General features: G+C 49.5%; 1 pseudogene; it reads right to left on the bottom strand.

Moving 5' to 3' along the window:
• The window catches only part of LOC124008289, a 157,172-nt pseudogene that overhangs the window by 42,105 nt on the left and 97,567 nt on the right, over window positions 1-17,500 (bottom strand).

Raw genomic sequence — 17,500 nt, 5'->3', positions numbered from 1 at the left:
AGGGCCTACATAAAGCTGTCCCAAACTGTTAGGGCCTCCATAAAGCTGTCCCAAACTTTTAGGGCCTCCATAAAGCTGTCCCAAACTGATAGGGCCTCCATAAAGCTGTCCCAAACTGTTAGGGCATACAGAAAGCTGTCCCAAACTGTTAGGGCCTACAGAAAGCTGTCCCAAACTGTTAGGGCCTACATAAAGCTGTCCCAAACTGTTAGGGCCTACATAAAGCTGTCCCAAACTGTTAGGGCCTACATAAAGCTGTCCCAAACTGTTAGGGCCTACAGAAAGCTGTTAGGGCCTACCGAAAGCTGTCCCAAACTGTTAGGGCCAACATAAAGCTGTCCCAAACTGTTAGGGCCTCAATAAAGCTGTCCCAAACTGTTAGGGCCTCCATAAAGCTGTCCCAAACTGTTAGGGCCTCCATAAAGCTGTCCCAAACTGTTAGGGCCTACAGAAAGCTGTCCCAAACTGTTAGGGCCTACAGAAAGCTGTCCCAAACTGTTGGGGCCTACAGAAAGCTGTTAGGGCCTACAGAAAGCTGTCCCAACCTGTTAGGGCCTACAGAAAGCTGTTAGGGCCTACAGAAAGCTGTCCCAAACTGTTAGGGCCAACATAAAGCTGTCCCAACCTGTTAGGGCCTACAGAAAGCTGTTAGGGCCTACAGAAAGCTGTCCCAAACTGTTAGGGCCAACATAAAGCTATCCCAAACTGTTAGGGCCTACAAAAAGCTGTCCCAAACTGTTAGGGCCTACAGAAAGCTGTCCCAAACTGTTAGGGCCTACATAAAGCTGTCCCAAACTGTTAGGGCCTACATAAAGCTGTCCCAACTGTTAGGGCCTACATAAAGCTGTCCCAAACTGTTAGCGCCTACAGAAAGCTGTCCCAAACTGTTAGGGCCTACAGAAAGCTGTCCCAAACTGTTAGGGCCTACAGAAAGCTGTTAGGGCCTACAGAAAGCTGTTCCAACCTGTTAGGGCCTACAGAAAGCTGTTAGGGCCTACAGAAAGCTGTTAGGGCCTACAGAAAGCTGTTAGGGCCAACAGAAAGCTGTCCCAACCTGTTAGGGCCTACAGAAAGCTGTTAGGGCCTACGGAAAGCTGTTAGGGCCTACAGAAAGCTGTCCCAAACTGTTAGGGCCAACATAAAGCTGTCCCAAACTGTTAGGGCCTACATAAAGCTGTTCCAAACTGTTAGGGCCTCAATAAAGCTGTCCCAAACTGTTAGGGCCTCCATAAAGCTGTCCCAAACTTTTAGGGCCTCCATAAAGCTGTCCCAAACGGTTAGGGCCTCCATAATGCTGTCCCAAACTGTTAGGGCCTACAGAAAGCTGTCCCAAACTGTTAGGGCCTACAGAAAGCTGTCCCAAACTGTTAGGGCCTACATAAAGCTGTCCCAAACTGTTAGGGCCTACATAAAGCTGTCCCAAACTGTTAGGGCCTACATAAAGCTGTCCCAAACTGTTAGGGCCTACATAAAGCTGTCCCAAACTGTTAGGGCCTATAGAAAGCTGTTAGGGCCTACAGAAAGCTGTTAGGGCCTCAATAAAGCTGTCCCAAACTGTTAGGGCCTCCATAAAGCTGTCCCAAACTTTTAGGGCCTCCATAAAGCTGTCCCAAACGGTTAGGGCCTCCATAATGCTGTCCCAAACTGTTAGGGCCTACAGAAAACTGTCCCAAACTGTTAGGGCCTCCATAAAGCTGTCCTAAACTGTTAGGGCCTACAGAAAGCTGTCCCAAACTGTTAGGGCCTACATAAAGCTGTCCCAAACTCTTAGGGCCCACATAAACCCGTCCCAACAGCAGATTACGTCACACGGCAATTTCTAACGTTAGAATTGGGGATGAGGTACTGTCTCATGAGTGACAGAAAACTGAGCCAATCCCGATAGAAAACAGATGCAATGCTTTGTACTTTCTGCTGGCTAGCCCCAGCCCACAGAAAGCATTGAGCGAGGCTGAAACACCTGAATTTTGGAGTTATATTAATCAAGAAAGAAAAAAAGAGACCATGTTTGTATGCGGCTTATTAAACTCAATTCCATTTTTTAAAAAACATTATTTGCAAACTGATATGTGACACGCATTAATGCCCCACTTGCCCTGAATGACAGGTTGCTAAGGGTGGAGGTAATCAGAGAGAGAAACAGAATGCAATGTAAGAGAATGTGACAGAATGTAAATGAACCCAGGGGACACATATTCCTTACATTGGATTCCCCTCGTATTACTAAGAAACAGCTACACCCCAATAGCGATGTCCTCAACCTCCTCTCCACGCTGTATCGCTACCCCCCTGTCCACGCCTCCTCTCCACACTGTATCACTACCCTCCTCTCCACACCTCCTCTCCACACTGTATCACTACCCTCCTCTCCATGCTGTATCACTACCCTCCTCTACACGCTGTATCACTACCCTCCTCTCTACACTGTATCACTACCCTCCTCTCCATGCTGTATCACTACCCTCCTCTCCATGCTGTATCACTACCCTCCTCTCCACACTGTATCACTACCCTCCTCTCCATGCTGTATCACTACCCTCCTCTCCATGCTGTATCACTATCCTCTCCACACCTCCTCTCCACACTGTATCACTACCCTCCTCTCCACACTGTATCACTACCCTCCTCTCCACACTGTATCACTACCCTCCTCTCCACACTGTATCACTACCCTCCTCTCCACACCTCCTCTCCACACTGTATCACTACCTTCCTCTCCACACTGTATCACTACCCTCCTCTCCACACCTCCTCTCCACACTGTATCACTACCCTCCTCTCCACACTGTATCACTACCCTCCTCTCCATGCTGTATCACTACCCTCCTCTCCACACCTCTCCACACTGTATCACTACCCTCCTCTCCACACCTCCTCTCCATGCTGTATCACTACCCTCCTCTCCACACCTCCTCTCCACACTGTATCACTACCCTCCTCTCCACACCTCCTCTCCACACTGTATCACTACCCTCCTCCACACCTCCTCTCCACACTGTATCACTACCCTCCTCTACACGCTGTATCACTACCCTCCTCTCCATGCTGTATCACTACCCTCCTCTCCACACCTCCTCTCCACACTGTATCACTACCCTCCTCTCCACACCTCCTCTCCACACTGTATCACTACCCTCCTCCACACCTCCTCTCCACACTGTATCACTACCCTCCTCTACACGCTGTATCACTACCCTCCTCTCCATGCTGTATCACTACCCTCCTCTCCACACCTCCTCTCCACACTGTATCACTACCCTCCTCTCCACACCGTATCACTACCCTCCTCTCCACGCTGTATCACTACCCTCCTCTCTATGCCTCCTCTCCACACTGTATCACTACCCTCCTCTCCACACCGTATCACTACCCTCCTCTCCATGCCTCCTCTCCACACTGTATCACTACCCTCCTCTCCATGCTGTATCACTACCCTCCTCTCCACGCTGTATCACTACCCTCCTCTCCACGCTGTATCACTACCCTCCTCTCTATGCCTCCTCTCCACACTGTATCACTACCCTCCTCTCCACGCTGTATCACTACCCTCCTCTACATGCTGTATCACTACCCTCCTCTCCATGCCTCCTCTCCACACTGTATCACTACCCTCCTCTCCACACTGTATCACTACCCTCCTCTCCACGCTGTATCACTACCCTCCTCTACATGCTGTAGCACTACCCTCCTCTCCATGCCTCCTCTCCACACTGTATCACTACCCTCCTCTCCACACTGTATCACTACCCTCCTCTCCACACTGTATCACTACCCTCCTCTCCACACTGTATCACTACCCTCCTCTCCACACCTCCTCTCCACGCTGTATCACTACCCTCCTCTCCATGCCTCCTCTCCACACTGTATCACTACCCTCCTCTCCATGCCTCCTCTCCACAATGTATCACTACCCTCCTCTCCACACTGTATCACTACCCTCCTCTCCACACCTCCTCTCCACACTGTATCACTACCCTCCTCTCCATGCCTCCTCTCCACACTGTATCACTACCCTCCTCTCCACACTGTATCACTACCCTCCTCTCCATGCCTCCTCTCCACACTGTATCACTACCCTCCTCTCCACACTGTATCACTACCCTCCTCTCCATGCCTCCTCTCCACACTGTATCACTACCCTCCTCTCCATGCCTCCTCTCCACACTGTATCACTACCCTCCTCTCCACACTGTATCACTACCCTCCTCTCCACACTGTATCACTACCCTCCTCTCCATGCCTCCTCTCCACACTGTATCACTACCCTCCTCTCCACACTGTATCACTACCCTCCTCTCCACACTGTATCACTACACTCCTCTCCATGCTGTATCACTACCCTCCTCTCCACACCTCCTCTCCACACTGTATCACTACCCTCCTCTCCACACTGTATCACTACCCTCCTCTCCACACCTCCTCTCCACACTGTATCACCACCCTCCTCTCCACACTGTATCACTACCCTCCTCTCCACACCTCCTCTCCACACTGTATCACTACCCTGCTCTCCACACTGTATCACTACCCTCCTCTCCACACTGTATCACTACCCTCTAGTCATTACCCTGGCCTAGATAGCTAGCTTAATCAACAGGTGGGTTGGCTAACCCCAACGCAAGGTAAAACAACACAACAGGCTGGCCCTAGCCCTGTCCTGTCCTGTGCAGCTAGCTGACAGATTGGCTGACCACTGCTTTGGTGTAAGTCTAATACAACACATGGTCTAGCTGGACCAGACAGGTCCAAGCTAGACTAATCAATCCTATCCCTGGGTAAGACAAGAGGATGTCTAGCTGGACCAGACAGGTCCAAGCTAGACTAATCAATCCTATCCCTGGGTAAGACAAGAGGATGTCTAGCTGGACCAGACAGGTCCAAGCTAGACTAATCAATCCTATCCCTGGGTAAGACAAGAGGATGTCTAGCTGGACCAGACAGGTCCAAGCTAGACTAATCAAGCCTATCCTTGAGTAAGACGAGGATGTTTAGCTTGACCTGTCCGGTCCAGGCTAGACTAATCAATCTTATCAATGAGTAAGACGAGGCTGTTTAGCTGGACCTGTTCGGTCCAGGCTAGACTAATCAATCCGATCCCTGTGTAAGACAAGAGGCTGTTTAGCTTGACCTGTTCGGTCCAGGCTAGACTAATCAATCCTATCCCTGGGTAAGACAAGAGGCTGTTTAGCTTGACCTGTTCTGTCCAGGCTAGACTAATCAATCCTATCCCTGGGTAAGACAAGAGGCTGTCTAGCAGGACCTGTTCTGTCCAGGCTAGACTAATCAATCCTATCCCTGGGTAAGACAAGAGGCTGTCTAGCAGGACCTGTTCTGTCCAGGCTAGACTAATCAATCCTATCCCTGGGTAAGACAAGAGGCTGTCTAGCAGGACCTGTTCTGTCCAGGCTAGACTAATCAATCCTATCCCTGGGTAAGACAAGAGGCTGTCTAGCAGGACCTGTTCTGTCCAGGCTAGACTAATCAATCCTATCCCTGGGTAAGACAAGAGGCTGTCTAGCAGGACCTGTTCTGTCCAGGCTAGACTAATCAATCCTACCCATGTTTATGAGTGTGTCAGTGTGCATGCACTCTGGAGGCAGTGTTTACAGATGTCTACTACAGACAAAACAAAGCCTTTTTGGAATCTGACACAGCGGCTGGATTAACAAGACGTTAAGCTTTATTTTGATGTATTACACTTGTGATTTTATGAAAGTTAAATATTTATAATTCTGTAGGCTCTAGTTCTCATCAACATGTATAGTATAATCACTCATACTGTAGAGTACTGTGAGGGTTCTAGTTCTCATCAACATGTATAATATAATCACTCATACTGTAGAGTACTGTGAGGGTTCTAGTTCTCATCAACATGTATAGTATAATCACTCATACTGTAGAGTACTGTGAGGGTTCTAGTTCTCATCAACATGTATAATATAATCACTCATACTGTAGAGTACTGTGAGGGTTCTAGTTCTCATCAACATGTATAGTATAATCACTCATACTGTAGAGTACTGTGAGGGTTCTAGTTCTCATCAACATGTATAGTATAATCACTCATACTGTAGAGTACTGTGAGGGTTCTAGTTCCCATCAACATGTATAGTATAATCACTCATACTGTAGAGTACTGTGAGGGTTCTAGTTCTCATCAACATGTATAGTATAATCACTCATACTGTACAGTACTGTGAGGGTTCTAGTTCTCATCAACATGTATAGTATAATCACTCATACTGTAGAGTACTGTGAGGGTTCTAGTTCTCATCAACATGTATAGTATAATCACTCATACTGTAGAGTATTGTGAGGGTTCTAGTTCTCCCTCTCTCCTGCATTTGGCCACAAGTGCTCATCAACATTACATCTTATTTATTCTCTGGCGATGCATCTTGGAAAGTATCTTCTGGAATGGGGCGGCAGGGTAGTGGTTAGAGCGTTGGACTAGTAACCGAAAGGTTGCAAGTTCGAATCCCCGAGCTGACAAGGTACAAATCTGTCGTTCTGCCCCTGAACAGGCAGTTAACCCACTGTTCCCAGGCCGTCATTGAAAATAAGAATTTGTTCTTAACTGACTTGCCTAGTTAAATAAAGGTAAAATTTAACAAATTAAAATGTCTAATCCAACCCTGTCAGTCTTCAGGAGAAGTGTCTCCACACCCTGTCAGTCTTCAGGAGAAGTGTCTCCACACCCTGGCAGTCTTCAGGAGAAGTGTCTCCACACCCTGGCAGTCTTCAGGAGAAGTGTCTCGACACCCTGGCAGTCTTCAGGAGAAGTGTCTCCACACCCTGGCAGTCTTCAGGAGAAGTGTCTCCACACCCTGGTAGTCTTCAGGAGAAGTGTCTCCACACCCTGGCAGTCTTCAGTAGAAGTGTCTCCACACCCTGATAGTCTTCAGGAGAAGTGTCTCCACACCCTGGTAGTCTTCAGGAGAAGTGTCTCCACACCCTGACAGGAGAAGTGTCTCCACACCCTGGCAGTCTTCAGGAGAAGTGTCTCCACACCCTGACAGGAGAAGTGTTTCTACACCCTAACAGTCTTCAGGAGAAGTGTCTCCACACCCTAGCAGTCTTCAGGAGAAATGTCTCCACACCCTGCCAGTCATCAGGAGAAGTGTCTCCACATCCTGGCAGTCTTCAGGAGAAGTGTCTCCACACCCTAGCAGTCTTCAGGAGAAGTGTCTCCACACCCTGGCAGTCTTCAGGAGAAGTGACTCCACACCCTGGCAGTCTTCAGGAGAAGTGTCTCCACACCCTATCAGTCTTCAGGAGAAGTGTCTCCACACCCTGCCCATCTTCAGGATAAGTGTCTCCACACCCTGGCAGTCTTCAGGAGAAGTGTCTCCACACCCTGGCAGTCTTCAGGAGAATTGTCTCCACACCCTGCCCATCTTCAGGATAAGTGTCTCCACACCCTGGCAGTCTTCAGGAGAAGTGTCTCCACACCCTGCATCCATGTGGATGGTGATCATAAACCTTCCACCTCCACGCAGAGAAAACCTCCTCTATGGGGTTTAGGAAGGGGGAGTATGGAGGCAGGAATAGTACTGACATCCTGGGATGTGTAGTAAACCAGTCTGACTGCAGCAGAGTGGTGGGATGACACATTATCCCACACAACAACGAAGGTAGGGGAGTTTCTGGCCCCTCTCTCCTCCGCTGGCACAAGTTGATTATGCAGGTCATCCAGATAAGAAATGAGCCTCTCTGTATTGTAGGGGCCAATGAGTGGTTTGTGTAACAGCAAACCATCACAGGACAGTGCTGCACACATTGTGATGTTAGCTCCTCTCTGGCCTGGGACATCCACAGTTCCTCTGTGTCCAATCACATTTCTTCCTCTGTGGCGTGTTTTTGCCAGGTTGAATCCAGCTTCATACACAAAGATGAATGTATGTGCAGGTTGCCTGGCATGCAGCTCCATTACTCTCTAAAATACAGTGAATCCACAGTTTTACAGTACTTGACATTACCCATAGCTGCGAATGCACCCTGTTTGGTTATTGAACAGACATCTCACCTGTTGCTTTGCCGGGAAATGCGTACTATTGATGCAACTCTTGAACGCTGCAGTGCACCTTTAAATCGGCCTCTCTCAAAGAGAGACCGTGGTTTACAACATGGTCAATAATTGTGGCCCTTATCTCATCAGAGACCACCACTCTTGGTCTTCCTCTCCTTTGTCCTCCACACGTTCTCCCTCTCCCTACCACTCTTCTCTCCCCACCAACCTGTTCTCCCCTCTCCCTACCACTCTTCTCTCCCCACCAACCTGTCTCCCTCTCCTTACTCTTCTCTCCCCACCAACCTGTCTTCCTCTCCCCCACCAACCTGTCTCCCTCTCCCTGTCCCTCTCCCTACCACTCTTCTCTCCCCACCAACCTGTCTCCCTCTCACTACCACTCTTCTCTCCCCACCAACCTGTCTCCCTCTCCCTGCCACTCTTCTCTCCCCACCAACCTGTCTCCCTCTCACTACCACTCTTCTCTCCCCACCAACCTGTCTCCCTTGATCCATGTTTCCAAACTAAATCATTCCCAAGTCGTCCTCTTTTGTCTGTTTGGTAACGGGACTAAAAACAGGACACTTGGGTCGGCTTTCAGCTGAAACTGCAATATATTATAAATATTCTGCTGAGATTTTCTGTATGTTTCTATCTGGTTACTGCAGAAATGCACAACATTTTTCGTCATTTTGTTTTGAATGTGTTTTAAGCCGTTTTGGAAACAGTGTGTTAGCATTTTAAAACGTGCTGCAAACATATAGTTTTGCATGTTGGTGGAGTGGATGAGAAAAGAGTTCATGGATTTCAGAGAAATGTCTGATGCTTTTGTCTGTTCCCAGTTTGTCTGTCACTTCTGTTTGTCTGTGTGAAGAGCCTGTCTGTCTGTCTGTCTGTCTGTCTGTCTGTCTGTCTGTCTGTCTGTCTGTCTGTCTGTCTGTCTGTCTGTCTGTCTGTCTGTCTGTCTGTCTGTCTGTCTGTGCGTGCGTGTGCGTTTGTGTATGTCTGCGTCCGTCCGTCCGTCCGTCCGTCCGTCCGTCCGTCCGTCCGTCCGTCTGTCTGTCATTCTGTCATTCTGTCCGTCTGTCTGTCTGTGTGTGTGCTTTACCTCGTTCTTTCTCTTTTTTTTCTTTGGAGGAGTCAAACTTCCGTCTGAGTGATTTCCTTCTCTTGCGGATTTCTATAAAAAACGAACAAAACAGATGTTGTTCATTTGATTTGTTATTTTAATGAAAAGAGGGTGTTTGTTTGTAAGGGTGAATGATAATGTACTGTTAGTTTGTTGATGTTTTTTAACAGAGATCTTTATGATATTTGCAGTTCATTTGAAATTACGTCCCAAATGGGATGCTATCCCCTACGTAGTGCACTATGCCCATGGGTGCTGGTACAAGGTAGTGCACTACGTAGGGATTAAGGTACCATTTGGGATGTTTCCTTGGTAATGTTGCGTTTACTCCAACCTCTCCCACCGTTAACCGTTCTGTGTAAAGAAGGAACCATAAACGACTCTAAACAAACACAGATGTAAAACAGCAAGATATTAACAAGAGAAAACAAAACACACCACACACACACACACACACACACACACACACACACACACACACACACACACACACACACACACACACACACACACACACACACACACACACACACACACACACACACACACACACACACACACACACACACACACACACACACACACACACACACAACCACACACACACCACACACACACACACACACACACACACACACACACACACCAAACACACACACACACACACCAAACACACACACACACAACCACATACACACACCACCCACTGCGTCAAAATAAATTGCCTTCATTAGATTTGTCCCGTCCCTGAGAACGCACGTCTCTTTCTCAATTCAGACCTTACTAAGAATATACCTTTTACAACATACTGGTTGTGTTTGTAAAGGCCACTGTCACAGCCTCCTGTACTGGCTGTGTTTGTACAGGCCACAGCCTCCTGTACTGGCTGTGTTCATACAGGCCTCAGCCTCCTGTACTGACTGTGTTTGTACAGGCCACAGCCTCCTGTACTGGCTGTGTTCATACAGGCCTCAGCCTCCTGTACTGGCTGTGTTCATACAGGCCTCAGCCTCCTGTACTGACTGTGTTTGTAAAGGCCACTGTGTCACAGCCTCCTGTACTGGCTGTGTTTGTACAGGCCACAGCCTCCTGTACTGGCTGTGTTCATACAGGCCTCAGCCTCCTGTACTGGCTGTGTTCATACAGGCCTCAGCCTCCTGTACTGACTGTGTTTTTACAGGCCACAGCCTCCTGTACTGGCTGTGTTTGTACAGGCCACAGCCTCCTGTATTGGCTGTGTTCATCCAGGCCACAGCCTCCTGTAATGGTTGTGTTTGTAAAGGCCACTGTGTCACAGCCTCCTGTACTGGCTGTGTTTGTACAGGCCTCAGGCTCCTGTACTGGCTGTGTTTGTACAGGCCACAGCCTCCTGTACTGGCTGTGTTCATACAGGCCACAGCCTCCTATACTGGCTGTGTTTGTACAGGCCTCAGCCTCCTGTACTGGCTGTGTTCGTACAGGTCTCAGCCTCCTGTACTGGCTGTGTTTGTACAGGCCTCAGCCTCCTGTACTGGCTGTGTTTGTACAGGCCACAGGCTCCTGTACTGGCTGTGTTTGTACAGGCCACAGCCTCCTGTACTGGCTGTGTTTGTACAGGCCTCAAAACACAGATGAAGGAATACATTTTACAACCTAAACATCCTCTCACTGCCCAGCTTTATCCGGAAGACAGCATAGTTTTAGGGTTTATGTGTGTGTGTGTGTGTGTGTGTGTGTGTGTGTGTGTGTGTGTGTGTGTGTGTGTGTGTGTGTGTGTGTGTGTGTGTGTGTGTGTGTGTGTGTGTGTGTGTGTGTGTGTGTGTGTGTGTGTGTGTGTGTGTGGTGTGTATGGTTGTGTGTATGTGTGTGTGTATGGTGTGTATGGTTGTGTGTGTGTGTGTGTGTTTTGGTGTGAGAGAGGGTAGGCACAGCCTTGCTGTTTTGTTGCAGAATCCTTGAACTTCAAGACATGAATTTATTTTTATTTGTTTCCCTCAACATGACGGGGCTTGGGCACAGATCTAGGATCAGCTTAACCCCCCGGAATCACAACCATCACCACTAATGGGAAAAGCACAAAACTGACCCTGAATCAGTATGTAGGGACAACTTCATCCTTTTGTTGGGAAAAGGGGCTGACAGGATTAGAGTGTGGAAGACTCTGAAATTGAAGTGATCCGAGCAGTCAAATCCCCATGTGGAGAGGTGTGTGTGTGTGTGTGTGTGTGTGTGTGTGTGTGTGTGTGTGTGTGTGTGTGTGTGTGTGTGTGTGTGTGTGTGTGTGTGTGTGTGTGTGTGTGTGTGTGTGTGTGTGTGTGTGTGTGTGTGTGTGTGTGTGTGTGTGTGTGTGTGTGTGTGTGTGTGTGTGTGTGTGTGTGTCAGTGGTTTAGGACGGGTCAAATTCACATGACTTCAGGAAATGAAAGTGTAATTGCATGGCGACTCCTCCTGCACTCTCCACATGCCAGAGCGAGGGCTAATCGCTGAGCGCTTTCAACACTCCGTGTGTGGGTGTGTGTTCCTACGTGCTGTGAACTTGGTGTGTTTTTGGTTTTGCTATCCTTTTGCGGACCAGAAGACTTGTGGGCAAAAAGGCTAATTTGGGGTTAAGGGTTAGGTTTAAGGTTAAAATTAGGGTTTGGGTTTCTGTTTGTGCTGGTATCAAACCTTGGGTTGCATTGGCCTATTGCGACTGTTATGCCTTCATATTGCAAGTCAATCTGGTCTGGAGAGTGTGAGGGAATTAGGATTAGGATTAGGGTTAGGATTAGGATTAGGGTTAGGGTTAGGGTTAGGTTTATGAGTTAGGTTTAGGGTTAGGAGTTAGGTTTAGGGTTGGAGTTAGGTTTAGGGTTAGGTTTAGGGTTAACAGTTGGGTTTAGGGTTAGGTTTAGGGTTAGGAGTTAGGTTTAGGGTTGGAGTTAGGTTTAGGGTTAACAGTTGGGTTTAGGGTTAGGTTTAGGGTTAGGAGTTAGGTTTAGGGTTGGAGTTAGGTTTAGGGTTGGAGTTAGGTTTAGGGTTAGGTTTGGGGTTAGCAGTTGGGTTTAGGGTTAGGTTTAGGGTTAGGAGTTAGGTTTAGGGTTAGGTTGAAGGTTAAGAGTTAGGTTTAGGGTTAGGAGTTAGGTTTAGTGTTAGGTTTAGAAGTTAGGTTTAGGGTTAGGTTTAGGGTTAATGTTAGGGTTAGGGTTAGAAAAATCATATTGTGAATGGGAATCAAAGTGGGGAAGCCAGGTGTCAAACCATCTTTGCAGAGAGAGAGAAAGAGGTAGAGAGAGAGAGAGAGAGGGAGAGAGAGGTAGGGAGAGAGAGAGGTAGAGAGCGAGAGGTGGAGAGAGAGGTGGAGAGAGAGAAGTAGAGAGAGAGAGGTAGAGAGAGAGACAGGTAGAGGGAGAGAGGTAGGGAGATATGTAGGGAGATATGTAGAGAGAGAGGTAGAGAGAGAGAGGTAGAGAGAGAGAGGTAGAGAGAGAGGTAGAGAGAGAGAGGTGGAGAGATAGGTAGAGAGAGAGGTAGAGAGAGAGGTAGAGAGAGAGGTAGAGAGAGAGGTAGAGAGAGAGAGAGAGAAAGGTAGAGTGAGAGAGAGAGGTAGAGAGCGAGAGATAGAGAGAGAGAGAGTGAGGTAGAGAGAGAGGTAGAGAGAGAGGTAGAGAGAGAGGTAGAGAGAGAGGTAGGGAGAGAGGTAGAGAGAGAGAGGTAGAGAGAGAGGTAGGGAGAGAGGTAGAGAGAGAGAGGTAGAGAGAGAGGTAGGGAGAGAGGTAGAGAGAGAGAGGTAGAGAGAGAGGTAGAGAGAGAGAGGTAGAGAGAGAGAGAGGTAGAGAGAGAGAGAGAGAGGTAGAGAGAGAGGTAGAGAGAGAGGTAGGGAGAGAGGTAGAGAGAGAGAGAGGTAGAGAGAGATATAGGTAGAGAGAGAGAGGTAGAGAGAGAGAGGGAGAGAGAGAGGTAGAGAGAGAGAGAGGGGTAGAGAGAGAGGTAGAGAGAGAGGTAGGGAGAGAGGTAGAGAGAGGTAGAGAGAGAGAGGTAGAGAGAGAGAGAGAGGTAGAGAGAGAGGTAGAGAGAGAGAGGTAGAGACAGAGAGGTAGAGGGAGAGGGAGAGAGAGAGAGAGGTAGAGAGAGAGAGGTAGGGAGAGGTAGAGAGAGAGAGAGGGACAGAGAGAGAGAGAGAGGTAGGGAGAGGTAGAGAGAGAGGTAGAGAGAGAGAGGTAGAGAGAGAGAGGTAGAGAGAGAGAGGTAGAGAGAGGTAGAGAGAGAGGTAGAGAGAAAGGTAGAGAGAGAGAGAGGTAGAGAGAAAGGTAGAGAGAGAGAGAGAGGTAGAGAGAGAGGTAGAGAGAGAGAGGTAGGGAGAGGTAGAGAGAGAGAGAGGGAGAGAGAGAGAGAGGTAGGGAGAGGTAGAGAGAGAGGTAGAGAGAGAGAGGTAGAGAGAGAGAGGTAGAGAGAGGTAGAGAGAGAGGTAGAGAGAGAGGTAGAGAGAAAGGTAGAGAGGTAGAGAGAGAGGTAGAGAGAGAGGTAGAGAGAGAGGTAGAGAGGTAGAGAGAGAGGTAGAGAGAGAGGTAGAGAGAGAGGTAGAGAGAGAGGTAGAGAGAGAGAGGTAGAGAGAGAGGTAGAGAGAGAGGTAGAGAGAGAGAGAGAGAGAAAGGTAGAGAGAGAGAGAGGTAGAGAGAGAGAGAGAGAGAGAGGCAGAGAGAGAGGTAGAGAGAGAGGTAGGGAGAGAGGTAGAGAGAGAGAGGTAGAGAGAGAGGTAGAGAGAGAGAGGTAGAGAGAGAGAGGTAGAGAGAGAGGTAGAGAGAGAGGTAGAGAGAGAGGTAGAGACAGAGGTAGAGACAGAGAGGTAGAGACAGAGAGGTAGAGACAGAGAGAGAGAGAGGTAGAGAGAGAGAGAGGTAGGGAGAGGTAGAGAGAGAGAGAGAGGTAGAGAGAGAGGTAGAGAGAGAGAGAGAGAGGTAGAGAGAGAGGTAGAGAGAGAGAGGTAGAGAGAGAGAGAGAGAGAGAGAGAGAGGTAGAGAGGTAGAGAGAGAGGTAGAGAGAGAGAGAGAGAGAGAGAGAGAGAGAGAGAGAGAGAGAGAGAGAGAGAGAGAGAGAGAGAGAGAGAGAGAGAGAGAGAGAGAGAGAGAGAGAGAGAGAGAGAGAGAGAGAGAGAGGTAGAGAGAGAGAAGTAGAGACAGAGGGAGAGGGAGAGGGAGAGGGAGAGAGAGAGAGAGGTAGAGAGAGAGGTAGGGAGAGGTAGAGAGATAGAGAGAGAGGGAGAGAGAGAGAGAGAGAGAGAGAGAGAGAGAGGAGGAGGTAGGGAGGGGTAGAGTGAGAGGTAGAGAGAGAGAGGTAGAGAGAGAGGTAGAGAGAGAGGTAGAGAGAGAGGTAGAGAGAAAGGTAGAGAGAGAGAGAGGTAGAGAGAAAGGTAGAGAGGGAGAGAGGTAGAGAGAAAGGTAGAGAGGGAGAGAGGTAGAGAGAGAGAGAGAGGTAGAGAGAGAGGTAGAGAGAGAGGTAGCGTCTGGTCAGCGGGGTGGTGGCACTGGGATCCTCATCTCTCCCAAGTCGTCATTCTCTCTTTCTCCCCTTACCCATCTGTCTATCGCCTCCTTTGAATTCCATGCTGTCACAGTTACTAGCCCTTTCAAGCTTAACATCCTTATCATTTATCGCCCTCCAGGTTCCCTCGGAGAGTTCATCAATGAGCTTGATGCCTTGATAAGCTCCTTTCCTGAGGACGGCTCACCTCTCACAGTTCTGGGCGACTTTAACCTCCCCACGTCTACCTTTGACTCTTTCCTCTCTGCCTCCTTCTTTCCACTCCTCTCCTCTTTTGACCTCACCCTCTCACCTTCCCCCCCTACTCACAAGGCAGGCAATACGCACGACCTCATCTTTACTAGATGCTGTTCTTCCACTAACCTCATTGCAACTCCCCTCCAAGTCTCCGACCACTACCTTGTATCCTTTTCCCTCTCGCTCTCATCCAACACCTCCCACACTGCCCCTACTCGGATGGTATCGCGCCGTCCCAACCTTCGCTCTCTCTCCCCGCTACTCTCTCCTCTTCCATCCTATCATCTCTTCCCTCCGCTCAAACCTTCTCCCACCTATCTCCTGATTCTGCCTCCTCAACCCTCCTCTCCTCCCTCTCTGCATCCCTTGACTCTCTATGTCCCCTATCCTCCAGGCCGGCTCGGTCCTCCCTCCCGCTCCGTGGCTCGATGACTCATTGCGAGCTCACAGAACAGGGCTCCGGGCAGCCGAGCGGAAATGGAGGAAAACTCGCCTCCCTGCGGACCTGGCATCCTTTCACTCCCTCCTCTCTACATTTTCCTCCTCTGTCTCTGCTGCTAAAGCCACTTTCTACCACGCTAAATTCCAAGCATCTGCCTCTAACCCTAGGAAGCTCTTTGCCACCTTCTCCTCCCTCCTGAATCCTCCTCCCCCTCCCCCTCCTCCCTCTCTGCAGATGACTTCGTCAACCATTTTGAAAAGAAGGTCGATGACATCCGATCCTCGTTTGCTAAGTCAAACGACACCGCTGGTTCTGCTCACACTGCCCTACCCTGTGCTCTGACCTCTTTCTCCCCTCTCTCTCCAGATGAAATCTCGCGTCTTGTGACGGCCGGCCGCCCAACAACCTGCCCGCTTGACCCTATCCCCTCCTCTCTTCTCCAGACCATTTCCGGAGACCTTCTCCCTTACCTCACCTCGCTCATCAACTCATCCCTGACCGCTGGCTACGTCCCTTCCGTCTTCAAGAGAGCGAGAGTTGCACCCCTTCTGAAAAAACCTACACTCGATCCCTCCGATGTCAACAATTACAGACCAGTATCCCTTCTTTCTTTTCTCTCCAAAACTCTTGAACGTGCCGTCCTTGGCCAGCTCTCCCGCTATCTCTCTCTGAATGACCTTCTTGATCCAAATCAGTCAGGTTTCAAGACTAGTCATTCAACTGAGACTGCTCTCCTCTGTATCACGGAGGCGCTCCGCACTGCTAAAGCTAACTCTCTCTCCTCTGCTCTCATCCTTCTAGATCTATCGGCTGCCTTCGATACTGTGAACCATCAGATCCTCCTCTCCACCCTCTCCGAGTTGGGCATCTCCGGCGCGGCCCACGCTTGGATTGCGTCCTACCTGACAGGTCGCTCCTACCAGGTGGCGTGGCGAGAATCTGTCTCCCTCACCACGCGCTCTCACCACTGGTGTCCCCCAGGGCTCTGTTCTTGGCCCTCTCCTATTCTCGCTATACACCAAGTCACTTGGCTCTGTCATAACCTCACATGGTCTCTCTTATCATTGCTATGCAGACGACACACAATGAATCTTCTCCTTTCCCCTTCTGATGACCAGGTGGCGAATCGCATCTCTGCATGTCTGGCAGACATATCAGTGTGGATGACGGATCACCACCTCAAGCTGAACCTCGGCAAGACGGAGCTGCTCTTCCTCCCGGGGAAGGACTGCCCGTTCCATGATCTCGCCATCACGGTTGACAACTCCATTGTGTCCTCCTCCCAGAGCGCCAAGAACCTTGGCGTGATCCTGGACAACACCCTGTCGTTCTCAACCAACATCAAGGCGGTGGCCCGTTCCTGTAGGTTCATGCTCTACAACATCCGCAGAGTACGACCCTGCCTCACACAGGAAGCGGCGCAGGTCCTAATCCAGGCACTTGTCATCTCCCGTCTGGATTACTGCAACTCGCTGTTGGCTGGGCTTCCTGCCTGTGCCATTAAACCCCTTCAACTCATCCAGAACGCCGCAGCCCGTCTGGTGTTCAACCTTCCCAAGTTCTCTCACGTCACCCCGCTCCTCCGTTCTCTCCACTGGCTTCCAGTTGAAGCTCGCATCCGCTACAAGACCATGGTGCTTGCCTACGGAGCTGTGAGGGGAACGGCACCTCAGTACCTCCAGGCTCTGATCAGGCCCTACACCCAAACAAGGGCACTGCGTTCATCCACCTCTGGCCTGCTCGCCTCCCTACCACTGAGGAAGTACAGCTCCCGCTCAGCCCAGTCAAAACTGTTCGCTGCCCTGGCCCCCCAATGGTGGAACAAACTCCCTCACGACGCCAGGACAGCGGAGTCAATCACCACCTTCCGGAGACACCTGAAACCCCACCTCTTTAAGGAATACCTAGGATAGGATAAGTAATCCCTCTCACCCCCCCTTAAGTTTTAGATGTACTATTGTAAAGTGACTGTTCCACTGGATGTCATAAGGTGAATGCACCAATTTGTAAGTCGCTCTGGATAAGAGCGTCTGCTAAATGACTTAAATGTAAATGTAATGAGGTAGAGAGAGAGGTAGAGAGAGAGGTAGAGAGAGAGGTAGAGAGAGAGAGAGAGAGAGAGAGAGAGAGAGAGAGAGAGAGAGAGAGAGAGAGAGAGAGAGAGAGGTAGAGAGAGAGGTAGGTA

This window comes from Oncorhynchus gorbuscha, linkage group LG21, assembly GCF_021184085.1.
Source record: "Oncorhynchus gorbuscha isolate QuinsamMale2020 ecotype Even-year linkage group LG21, OgorEven_v1.0, whole genome shotgun sequence".
Taxonomy (NCBI): Eukaryota; Metazoa; Chordata; class Actinopteri; order Salmoniformes; family Salmonidae; genus Oncorhynchus; species Oncorhynchus gorbuscha.
Note: the sequence above shows the minus strand (reverse complement) of the source record. Positions and strands in the feature narration are given on the sequence as shown.